Genomic DNA, 13,502 nt, shown 5'->3' on the forward strand with positions numbered 1-13,502 from the left:
AGTTAACCAGTATCTCAGTCATTCATCCCTTTTCTGGTAAAACTCTGGCATTCTCTGCTTGTTTCTGTGTTTCCTCCTTCCTATGACTTGAACTCTTTCAAAAAGGAGATTTCAAGACACTTATGTTGAAATTTTGGATAACCCTTTTCGTCCTGTTTTTGGGACTGGCACTCCATTGGGCGTTTTTTTTTTCTAATTTGTTGTTGTCCTTGCCCAGTGTTTATAGTTTATCGTCACTGTTCATCATGTGCAATCATCAACGTTCATTGGAAATATCACTCGTTCTCACTGCTTAAGTCACCCACGTGCAGTATTCTTTTGCACTAATTTTTGTCTGTTACACAGAGAGAGAGAGAGAGAGATGAGAGAGAGAGAGAGAGAGAGAGAGAGAGAGAGAGAGAGAGAGAGAGAACGTACCTTCTTTACCGTCTCTCCCCTTCCCTACTTACTACTCCCTTCCCTTTATTCCCTCTCCCTTAAACTCTTCCTTCCTAGTTTCTACCCATTTCTAATTACTCCACTCCTCTACCTTCCTACACATCCCTGGCCTCTCCTTCCAAAACCCTGACTCCTTTCCCTTAATTCCTCCCCTTTGCTCCCCTTTCATTCCTGTGATCTTAATCCACTAACTTTTACAACATAACCTAAGCGTCTCTGTGGCCTTGGAAAACAGTCGTGACGAGAGCCGGAGCGGTTCAGAACACGGGGACTGATATTCTCAATGTTCCGCCGTCTCATTTCCACAATTTGCATTCTGCTTTACTGGAAGTTTTTGAGCTTTCCTTCCCTTCCTCCCAGTGAAGTCTAATGCACTGTTCAGGGGATGCTGTGAATTTATCATTAAACCCAGCTGTGACCTCACTGAACGTTTCCCTTTGTGTTTCACAACACAGCCTGCCCTCTAAAGACAACTCTCTTCCTCCACACAAAACTACAAGCACCTAATAACACACACACCCTTCACTCAAAAATTTTAAAATCATCATGGCGACTCCTACACCAGCCTCGGAGTCCCCATCTGGGGAAGGGACCATAAATATCCCCAGGTCGAACTGCCTTTCTGTCGACGACCCTAAGTGTCTTGACACCCCCCTCAACGTTTTCTTCATTAACTTCTGCATCATTCGCGGTCTAAGATCTAATTTTCAATCTGTAGACCACCTCTCCTCTTCTAAACCTCATCTTCTTTTCCTCATTGAAACTCAGGTGTCTGAGGAAACTGACAGTAGCTACTTTTCTGTTCCCTCCTACTTTCTCTATCCTCATTCTCGATCCAAAGCTGGATGCTGCGTTTATGTGAGCAATGAGTTAACCTGCTCTCGTGCCCACGCTTTTGAATCTTCCGAGTTTTCCACCATCTGGCTACGACTACAGAGTCACTCTCAAACTAAATTTATCTGTGCTGTATACCTTTCATCTAACTCTTCTAACTATAAGAAATTCTTTGACTTCTTAACTTCCAAAGTGGAGCACATTCTGACCCTCTTTGCTTTTGCAGAGATCTCCATTCTTGGAGACTTCAATGTTCACCACCAGCTCTGGCTTTCTTCTCTCTTCACTGATCATCCTGATGAACTAGCCTTCAACTTTGCTATCCTCCATGACCTAGAGCAATTGGTGCAACACCCTACTCGTATTCCTGACCGTTTTGGAGATGCCCAACATTGTTGACCTTTTCCTGACCTCTAATCCTTCTGTTTATGCTGTCACCCTTTCTTCTCCGTTGGGCTCCTCCGGTCACAATTTCATATCTGTATCTTGTCCTATCGCTCCAATCCCTCCTCAGGATCCCCCTAAGCGAGGGTACCTCTGGCATTTTGCCTCTGCTAGTTGGGGGGACCTGAGGAGGTATTTTGCTGATTTTCCTTGGAATGACTACTGCTTCCGTGTCAGAGACCCGTCTTTGTGTGCTGAGCGCATAACAGATGTGATAGTGTCTGGCATGGAGGCGTACATTCCTCACTCTTTTTTCTCGTTCTAAACCCTCTAAACCTTGGTTTAACACAGCTTGTTTTCGTGCTATACATGACAGACAGGTGGCCCACAAAATCTCATGAGCTTTATATTTCTGCCCGGAACCATGCCAAGTCTGTTCTCCAACTAGCCAAAACCTCCTTCATTAAATGAAAGTGTCAAAACCTTTCAAGATCTAACTCCCCTCGTGACTTCTGGCATCTAGCCAAAAATATCTCCAATAACTTTGCTTCTTCTTCTTTCCCTCCTTTAATTTAACCAGATGGCACCACTGCTATCACATTTGTTTCTAAAGCTGAACTCTTCGCTCAAACCTTTGCTAAAAACTGTACCTTGGACGATTCTGGGCTTGTTCCTCCCTCTCCTCCATCCTCTGACTATTTCATGCCAACTATTAAAATTCTACGCAATGATGTCTTCCATGCCCTTGCTGGCCTAAACCCTCGGAAGGCCAGACCTGATGGGGTCCCTCCTATTGTTCTCCGAAACTGTGCCTCCGTGCTTGCACCTTGCCTAGTTAAACTCTTTCAGCTCTGTGTGTCAACATCTACCTTTCCTTCTTGCTGGAAGTTTGCCTACATTCAACCTGTTCCTAAAAAGGGTGACCGTTCTAATCCCCCAAACTACTTTAATCCCTACAAACTGCTTTAATTTCCTGCCTATCTAAAGTTTCTGAAACTATCCTCAATAGGAAGATTCTTAAACATTTATCACTTCACAACCTTCTATCTGATCGCCAGTACGCTCTACTGGTGATCTTTTGGCTTTCCTTACTGACTCTTGGTCATCCTCTTTTAGAGATTTTGGTGAAACTTTTGCTGTTGCTATGGACATATCAAAAGCTTTTGATAGAGTCTGGCACAAAGCTTTGCTTTTCAAATTACCCTCCTACAGGAGGGGGGTCCACTCATACTGCTCTTCTAGACAGGGTGGAATCAAAAGCTTTTCATCTCATCAACTCCTCTCCTCTAACTGACTGTCTTCAGCCTCTCTCTCACCGCCGCAATGTTGCATCTCTAGCTGTCTTCTACCGCTATTTTCATGCTAACTGCTCTTCTGATCTTGCTAACTGCATGCCTCTCCTCCTCCCACGGCCTCGCTGCACAACACTTTATTCTTTCTCTCACCCCTATTTTGTTCACCTCTCTAATGCAAGAGTTAACCAGTATTCTCAATCATTCATCCCTTTCTCTGGTAAACTCTGGAACTCCCTGCCTGCTTCTGTATTTCTACCTTCCTATGACTTGAATTCCTTCAAGAGGGAGGTTTCAAGATACTTATTCATCAATGTTTGACTACTACTTTGACCCTTTTATGGGACTGGCATTTCAGTGGGCATTTCTTTTTTTGTTGGATTTTTGTTGCCCTTGGCCAGTGTCCTTCCTACATAAAAAAAAAATTCACGATGCTAGTGGTAAAGGAAGGTGACCAAGGGATACCATAGATCGTACTTGTATGCTCTCTGTTAGGTTTCCTCCCCTCCCTTCCATCCCACCCAACTAACACTCTTCCTTCACCCATCGTTATCTTCACGCATCGTTATCTTCGTCACGCGCATCGTAATCATCGTTATTTGTTTATTTATTAGTTTATTTATTTAAAGCATCAAATTCGTGATCATTATTTGGGCTTGTATAATACATTGATTATTTCTGGTGGCGTGCGGTGAGGGTAACTCTGACGGTCAAGTTCTTGCTTTACTACCTCATCTTCCTTCCATTCACATTTAATTTATTTTTCATAATAAATGTATAAAATATTCAATAAATGTATATATAAAAATGGTAATTACTTTTAAATAGATATAAGTAAATGTAAAATGTTTTATTTAAGCCGTAATAAATAAATAAAACAGGTGGATCGCATACCAAAACAGAATTTGACTCTTGTAGATCACGTTGCCTGTGTAGATCGCGTGCCCAAAGTAGCGCCCCTAAACCTGAGCTGACATAACGTAGCCTGAGCCAACGCATGTGCAAGAGTGATTTGCAAGAGTCATTGTTTAAAGCGTTTATGTCAAGTGTTGCCTTTCACAATTACTTTCCTTTTCTTTTTTTTTTCTATTCTTCGCTTTCGGCATCAATTATATAATGATCTGGAATACCATGCTGTACCATCTCTCTCTCTCTCTCTCTCTCTCTCTCTCTCTCTCTCTCTCTCTCTCTCTCTCTCTCTCTCTCTCTCTCTCTCTCTCTCTCTCTCTCTCTCTCTCCCTCTCTCTCTCTCTCTCTCTCTCTCTCTCTCTCTCTCTCTCTCTCTCTCTCACTAACAGCATTCCACGCTTGACGAACCTTCCACCTCATTCCTTCTACCGTGAAATTTGTTTTTTCTACATGCCTGACTTTTAAACTACCGTCACTTTGCTTCTCGGGATTCAGTGCGAGGCTAAGATGGCATTTGGCAGCGTTTTGTGGAAGTTCCTGAGGTGCCAAGGGTGTTGTCATAATAGTATTCAGCGGTAGTCTGACAAGGACACTGCACTATCCTGCTTTGACGCACAAACAGTACTCATAAAATCTAATCACCTCTGACTTATACACACACACACACACACACACACACACACACACACACTCTCTCTCTCTCTCACACACACACAACCACACACACTCTCTCTCTCTCTCTCTCTCTCTCTCTCTCTCTCTCTCTCTCTCTCTCTCTCTCTCTCTCTCTCTCTCTCTCTCTCTCTCTCTCTCTCTCTCTCTCTCTCTCTCTCTTATTTGCTATTATTCTCTTTCTCCTTAACTTGCTACTGTTATTATATTATTATAAGGAAGAAAAGGAAAACAAAAGAATAGAGAAAAAGAAGAAGAACAACAACAACAACAACAACAATAGCCAAGAGCCAAACAACAAAAAACAAACAAAAACAAAGGAGGAAATATGCAAAAAAAAAAAAAAAAAAAGTGGATAAAAATAATAATACACTTTTCGTTACTCCATCCTCCTCCTCCTCCTCCTCCTCACCAGCCACGCCGCCTCTCTGGTGCAGAGGCTCCCAAACTGGTGATGCATCAACGTCTGTGGGTAACTCAACATTTATTTTTTCTAGTGCAATGAGGGGTGACAAAACACCACCGCCACCACCACCACCACACACACACACACACACACACACACACAATGATGAGTTTCCTGTGCGTTACCTCTGGCTACACTCGCTCCCTCCAACACTCCGCTGTGTAACCCTTCCCTCTCCCTCTCTCTGCTTCCCTCCCCCAGTACTCTCCCTCTCTACTCCCCAAACATTCTCTCCAATCGTTCTCCCTCCATGTAACTCTTCTTCCCACTTCCCATTCACGCCTTTCCGTTATCCGCATCTCCACTCCCCATCACTTCGCCCCTCACGTACTATTCCCGCCACGAGTCACCGCCATGCCATATCCTCCAACACTCACTGCATTACTCCCTCCCGGGCGCGACAATGATTTTCCTTCCAATACTGTACTGTAAAAAAAAATATGAGGTAAGAAAAGGATAAATCTGTGTGAGCTAAAGGTAAACTTGGTCAAATGAGTGAATTACGAACATAATTCATCCTTCCGCCGAAGCCAACCTTTTTCTTGAGGATAAATATTTTTGTAATTTACCCTCTGCAAATTACCTTTTCGTTACGCTAACAGTTTTCTGTGCATCACGTTTTCGGGATTTTTTTTTCTCTATTCAACCTGCTATGCATTATAAAGGTAGCATAAAAAATTGATTTTGGTGTGTGAATTCATGTGGTTATGGAAAGAAATCCTAGGTCGGTTCTTCAGTAAGAGGGTATGAGCTGGTGATGTGTGGCACGTTTTCTTTGGATGCTGCTGGATAAATGCCAAGTCCCGCTCCTAGATGTAAATGTTTTGCTGTTATTTGTGTGTGTTAAAGAGCTATGCACGTGGTTGTGATGTGTCAGAGGTTGTGGAATAAAACTGCTAGCTACTGTGAGATGTTTAAAGTGTTACTGATGTCCAGTGTAGTGACACTCAGTGATATTTTGTTTTGTGTCCAGATGTAATTAATTTACTATTATTTGTGAGTGTTAAGGAAACTTGCATGTAATTATGGGACATCTGAGGTTCTGAAATCAATTTACTATCCACTGTAATATGTTTTAGATGTTGCTGGTGTGTAGTGCAGTGACTTTGAGTCACATTTAGGATGTGTCTGGGTTTTCACGTCTTGGATAAGCAAGAACAAGATCAGAATCAACAAGAGAGAAGGTTTGTTGGATGTGGTGGATGGCTATGGTAAAGACTTTGGAGTAAGGTTTAGCAGTGAGAAAAGCAAAATAATGATTGTGAATAGTTCAGAGGATGAAAGTAATGTGGTATGGAGACTTGGAGAGAATGAGTTGAGACAGGTGCAAGAATACAAGTATTTAGGGATGTGGATGAGTCCTAGTGGGTGTGCAAAGGCAAAGAATGAAAAGACAAGTATGGTAAACCAGTGGGTAGGTCGATTGGGAAGCGCGGCAAGGATGAGAGCAAGTATGATGTGTTGAGAGAAGTATGGAAGAGTGTGGCTGTGCCATGTATAATGTATGGTATGGATGTGATTGCATGGAATGAAAGTGAAATTGATAAGTTAGAAGTGGGCCAGAATAGAGTGGCAAGGATGGCACTGAGTGCACCGAGGTGCACAGCAGTTGAAGCCTTGAGAGGTGACATGGGATGGAGCACCTTTAGGGAAAGACTCACAAAAGCCACACTTAGGTACAAGATTAGGCTTGAGAGAATGGATGATGCAAGAATAGCAATGAAGGTGTACCTGTGGAATGAAAGTGGAAGCAAATGGAGGAAGAGATGCATGAGAATGACAGACAGGAATGGATTGCAAGTTGTGTGGGCGATAAGAATGGCTGGGAGGAATCAAAATGAGCGTGAATGGGTGGTAACAAGAGGAGGCAGAGTGGGAGCCGAATGGGATGTGAGAAAATGGAAGAATGAGATAAACAAAGAAGTGAAATGTGTGGGACTGAATGAATGGAAGAATGAGATGGAAAGAAAGAAGACCCTGGCATGGTACAAGGAGTTAGGCTGCCATTACGGGTCAACGGTGCTGCTCACCAGAAGGGCCACCCTTTGAGGTCGTCCTGTGTTGGATGGTTTGGTGTCTGGGCTGGGATGCGTTGTGGGGGTATTAGCTCCATCGTGGACAAACCTTCCAGTCATGAGGGGCCACTTTTTAAAACGAGTGGCCTCCACGGGGACGAGGTACCCCATTCACGGCGGCCAACGCTCGCTCCCTTTGTAGTCCCAGTACGCGGTCTCCCCTTGGTCCCTGAAGCCAATTTATTTTTATAGTATCCATATGGGTAAATATAAAAACTTCTCTGCTCCTCGAGGGGCAGTCTACCAGACCCTCGACACGTCACCTTCTGGTCGTGATGGTGTTGCGCAGGCGGGAATTCGTACCTCCCCTGCTGTTGTTTCCCAAGGGTCAGTTGTTGAGTACTGTCCTGAAATTCTCATGATCATTAATGCCTATGCCCCCATGTCATATCGTGCTATTCACTCAGTTCTCAATCCTTTAGGAACAGTTCTGTGTATTCGTCTCAAATATGATTGTGATTGTCTCTCTGATAAGTGTTACATGACATTTATTTCAGATGTTGCTGCCAAAGCTGCTCTTGAGACAATAAATTCTCAGCGTCTTGGAGAGAACAACTTAATTGCTGAAGTCATTCGATCAAGCAATGTAGCTGTGAGTGAGAATGATTATTGTCCTTATGTCTTTGATGATGCAGAAGAACGAGCTCCCAAACTTCGCCTCCCACCTACACTTTATTGGTTTGTAGCATATTACAGGAAAGGTCAAGGAAACTTTATTCACGCTGCCAAGTATCTATAAAGGGAGATTGGAGTTCTTTCTACAAATAACATCAAGAAATATGTCAAAGGTGTCTTGATCCGAGCTAAAGATTTAACACAGACGATAATGCTCCTGCATTTGCCTTGCCCTTCTAATGGAGTCTTTGAATCTATCAAGCCACACCAAACATTCAATTACTGTAAGGGACATATTTACAACCAGGACCTGTACGAACTCTCAGAAGATAACATCCTTCAGTTATATCCAGATAATGTTCAGTGAGTGGCCAAGATTAAAGGCAATAGTAATATGATAATGCTCACATTCTATGGTTCTTTTCTACCTGACCGTGTTAAGATCGGTCTCCTCTCTCTCTCTCTCTCTCTCTCTCTCTCTCTCTCTCTCTCTCTCTCTCTCTCTCTCTCTCTCTCTCTCTCTCTCTCTCTCTCTCTCTCTCTCTCTCTCTCTCTCTCTCTCTCTCTCTCTCTCTCTCTCTCTCTCTCTCTCTCTCTCTCTCTCTCTCAGTAATGCCTTTCATCGATCGTCCATTGCAATGTGTTACGAGTTCGGTCATGAGAGGAACAACTGTACAAGTCTTCCCTGGTGTTGTCATTGCTCTGCCCTTGACTCCCACCGTACTCCCGAATGCGAATCAGACACTTATGCTCCTTCTGCCGGAAAGCTCATCCACTATGCATGCTCTCGGCAATGTAAAAGCAAGACATCCATCAACTGGTTAATTATCAATTCATTAGTCTTGGTAGTGCCAGGCGGGAACTTCTTTTTAGACAGAAAGATGGCGGGGCAAATACATACGCCTCCTCCCTCCCCTCTAGTTCATTTACCTCTACCACACGTAATAAAGTTGTAACACCTTCCTACCTTTCTCAATAATCTTTTTTTTTTCCTGTTCGTATCAGAATATCGCTCTTTCAGTTACTATCTGCAACAGGATTTGTTTTGGAAAATGTCACCTCAGCATCCTCTCAACCAAGCCCTCCACTACATCTTCAGCAAAGCCTTCCATTGCATCTTCACCAGCTACATCACAGACTCCTCGTATAAAACTACATATTGTCGAAGTCCATGCCCTCATGGATTTCCAACCACGAACGACTTCCAAGACTTTTAAACTGCCACAGCAACATATTAGCAATTTTCCCACGCTTCCTCCTCAGTCCTACCAGAAATGTTCCCGAAGGTCTGCTCAGTCCTTAGACTCAACGGGCGTTCCCCCTAGGAAAATTCCTGTGAGAGCGATACCGATACGTCTTTGTCGAGGAATCCTCCTCTTCTGATCTCTTCAGCAGTTTCGGAAACTCGTGTGCAGGTAGCCATTCCCACACCAGTTGCAAAATCTCAGGTTTCTGCGCCTACAAGTAACATAGGATCAGATAAGCCTCGCTGGCCGAGTAAGGTAACTAGTCAGGTTGGAAAAGGAAAGCTTCTAATTGTGGCTTTCCTGAGAAAAAAGAAAAAAGAAAAAAAAAGAAAAGTAAAATTCATGATCCTGCAGTTGAACTGTTGCGGTTTGCGTGCCTCCTCGGAGGAACTCCGGGTGCTGATCTTTAAATTTTCTCCTGTTTTCATTTGTTTGCAAGAAACAATACTCGGAAAATCAGCTCACTTTTATCTCCTGGCTATCGTGCTTTCTTCTCCACTCCATTTCCTGGTCAGGGCAACCACGGTGGCACTGCCATCTTTATTCGCAATGATATTCCTTTTATCCACCTGCAGATTCACTCGCCGCTGTAGATTGTTGCTCTTAAGGTTTTTATAAATCATTTTCATTTATTATGCATTATGTATCTGCCTGCCAGTGTTCGTATCGAGAGAAATGAGCTTTATAATCTCTTAAATGCTCTTCCTTCTCATTTTATTGGGAGACCAATGGTCGCCATCTTTTGTGGGATGAGGACGCTGTCAACCTTCGTGGTCTTTTAATTGCTTTTTTTTTATCGAGGATTCAGGATTGGAGATTTTAAACTCTGGATACGTGACCCATTTTTTACAGTCAGACCGATACTTTTACAACAATAGATCTCTTTCTCTGTACTTTAGGGACTTATGGATTCAACTTTATTCTTAAAAAGGCTCGAAAAAAAATTGTACCGCATGCCAAGCAAAGTGAAACTTGTCTTGTTGCTGCTGTGTAGTCGTGCATCTCCATCTGCACCATAAGTTACTTCCTCCTCAGCTAAAGGAAAATAATGTAATGTCGTTTGCACTGGCACTTCACACCACTCTCATCTGCCAGCTCCTGTATGTGTCTGTATAAGTTTCAAGGCTTATTTTGGAAAAGTAATTATCAAACTTGGCCTGTGCATTCGGGAAAATCTATAGATTGCTAAAAAGGGATATTCCAAGGATACTAAACAATCATAATATCAAAGGTTTCTGCAAGTGCTATAAAAGGAAACATATTTTAGTAATACCTAACTATGAGGAACAACTTTTCTTTTTATTACATTATGTTCATTGACATGTCTTATAAACATTCCTGTGACGTTAATAGTCAAAAGAGAAACGTATATTTTATTTTGTAAGAATTCTGGTTTATTTTTAATGAATTATCATTTGTATTTTTACATGAAAAAAAATGGATTATTTTTCTGTTATTAATGTTCTCTTTTACATTCTCACCTTTGAGCTTTATTACAAAACAGTAAATTACACCATACATGAAACACAAATTAATGAAATTAATATTTCGTCATTTCCTTATCCAAAAACTCACTTTTGCATCATTTTATAAGTAATGATATAAAGTTGCCAGAACAATTTATCAAGGTGGTGAATTTTCATCACTTGTGGCACATTTTGCTTAAAGCAAAACCCACAAGAAATCGCCCAATTCTCATATCTCGCGATTCGTGGATTTCAAGTCTGCTGGCAATAGTAGCATTATTGTAATATTAATGTAAAGCCGGTTGGTGGCACTCACAAAAATAAAATCAATATTTTAACATTTTAGCGTCCTTAACAGTTTGATGCGAAGGTTAATGAGTAGCTATATAATCTTATTTTTAAAAGAATGTATGGCGGATTTCTTTAGAATTTCATTAAAACATGAAAAGAGCAAAGAAAACATATATATGGCGACCTTATATGAGTTGACGGGTAAGTCCTTCTGAAAACTGCAATTGTAGTAGTAGTAGTAGTAGTAGTAGTAGTAGTAGTAGTAGTAGTAGTAGTAGTAGTAGGAGTACAGCACGAACAACATCAACCGCAGTTGCAGTGGTAGTAAGTCATTAGCGGTAGCTGTAGAAAAATTTACAACAATACTCGTGTTCCACAGGTCTGCGGTGCTGATGGGGCGTGGGTAGACGTGCCGCCCAACAACCTGCTACTGATGGCCGACCAGTTCCTTCACTTCTACTCACATAAGAAATTCATCACGCCGGTTAGTCTCTCTCTCTCTCTCTCTCTCTCTCTCTCTCTCTCTCTCTCTCTCTCTCTCTCTCTCTCTCTCTCTCAAAAAAAAATAATAATAATTGATTGATTAAATAATTAACTAATTAATTAAATTAAGTTAAATCTATTTTGATTTAATTTAATTCAATTAATTAAATAAATAGATTAATAAAGATAAATATAAAATGAAATAAAGTATTTCGTCTCATCATCACCTCTCCTCTATCTTCATCCTTCTCTCTTCGCTGCAATGTTGCATCTCCTACTGTATGTCTGCCTCTATATTTCCCACCTGCCTATAACCTGGATTTATTTTTTTTTCAAGAGGGAGGTTTCAAAACACTTATTCTGTAATTTTGGGTAATCCATTTGGTTATTTCCTTTAGGGACTGGCAGATTAGTGGTCTTAATTTTTTTTTTTCCTTTCCCTTGCCCTATGCCAAAGCTTGTCTTAAATTATATATATATATATATATATATATATATATATATATATATATATATATATATATATATATATATATATATATATATATATATATATATATATATATATATAAGCGAAGGTGCCTCTGGCGTTTTGCCTCTGCTAGTTGGGGGGACCTGAGGCGGTATTTTGCTGATTTTCCTTGGAATGACTACTGCTTCCGTGTCAGAAACCCGTCTTTGTGTGCTGAGCGCATAACAGAGGTGATAGTGTCTGGCATGGAGGCGTACATTCCTCACTCTTTTTCTCGTCCTAAACCTTCTAAACCTTGGTTTAACACAGCTTGTTCTCGTGCTATACATGATAGAGAGGTGGCCCACAAAAGGTACTTAAGCCTTCCTTCACCAGAATCTCATGCACTTTATATTTCTGCCCGGAACCATGCCAAGTCTGTTCTCCAACTAGCCAAAAACTCCTTCATTAACAGAAAATGTCAAAACCTTTCAAGATCTAACTCCCCTCGTGATTTCTGGCATCTAGCCAAAAATATCTCCAATAACTTTGCTTCTTCTTCTTTCCCTCCTCTACTTCAACCAGATGGCACCACTGCTATCACATCTATTTCTAAAGCTGAACTCTTTGCTCAAACCTTTGCTAAAAACTCTACCTTGGACGATTCTGGGCTTGTTCCTCCCTCTCCTCCACCCTCTGACTACTTCATGCCTCGTATTAAAATTCTTCGTAATGATGTTTTCCATGCCCTCGCTGGCCTAAACCCTCAGAAGGCTTATGGACCTGATGGGGTCCCTCCTATTGTTCTCCGAAACTGTGCCTCCGTGCTTGCACCTTGCCTAGTCAAACTCTTTCAGCTCTGTCTGTCAACATCTACCTTTCCTTCTTGCTGGAAGTTTGCCTACATTCAACCTGTTCCTAAAAAGGGTGACCGCTCTAATCCCTCAAACTACCGTCCTATTGCTTTAATTTCCTGCTTATCTAAAGTTTTTGAATCTATCCTCAACAGGAAGATTCTTAAACATCTATCACTTCACAACCTTCTATCTGATCGCCAGTATGGGTTCCGTCAAGGCCGCTCTACTGGTGATCTGGCTTTCCTTACTGAGTCTTGGTCATCCTCTTTTAGAGACTTTGGTGAAACTTTTGCTGTTGCCTTGGACTTATCAAAAGCCTTTGATAGAGTCTGGCACAAAGCTTTGATTTCCAAACTACCCTCCTACGGTTTCTATCCTTCTCTCTGTAACTTCATCTCAAGTTTCCTTTCTGACCGTTCTATTGCTGCTGTGGTAGACGGTCACTGTTCTTCTCCTAAATCTATTAACAGTGGTGTTCCTCAGGGTTCTGTCCTGTCACCCACTCTCTTCTTATTATTCATTAATGATCTTCTAAACCAAACTTCTTGTCCTATCCACTCCTATGCTGATGATACCACCCTGCACTTTTCCACGTCTTTTCATAGACGTCCAACCCTTCAGGAGGTAAACATATCACGCAGGGAAGCCACAGAACGCCTGACTTCTGATCTTTCTAAAATTTCTGATTGGGGCAGAGCAAACTTGGTATTGTTCAATGCCTCAAAAACTCAATTCCTCCATCTATCAACTCGACACAATCTTCCAGACAACTATCCCCTCTTCTTCAATGACACTCAACTGTCCCCCTCTTCTACACTGAACATCCTCGGTCTGTCCTTTACTTATAATCTGAACTGGAAACTTCACATCTCATCTCTAGCTAAAACGGCTTCTATGAAGTTAGGTGTTCTGAGACGTCTCCGCCAGTTTTTCTCACCCCCCCAGCTGCTAACTCTGTACAAGGGCCTTATCCGTCCATGTATGGAGTATGCTTCACATGTCTGGGGGGGTTCCACTCATAC

Source organism: Scylla paramamosain, chromosome 14, assembly GCF_035594125.1.
Source record: "Scylla paramamosain isolate STU-SP2022 chromosome 14, ASM3559412v1, whole genome shotgun sequence".
Classification (NCBI taxonomy): Eukaryota; Metazoa; Arthropoda; class Malacostraca; order Decapoda; family Portunidae; genus Scylla; species Scylla paramamosain.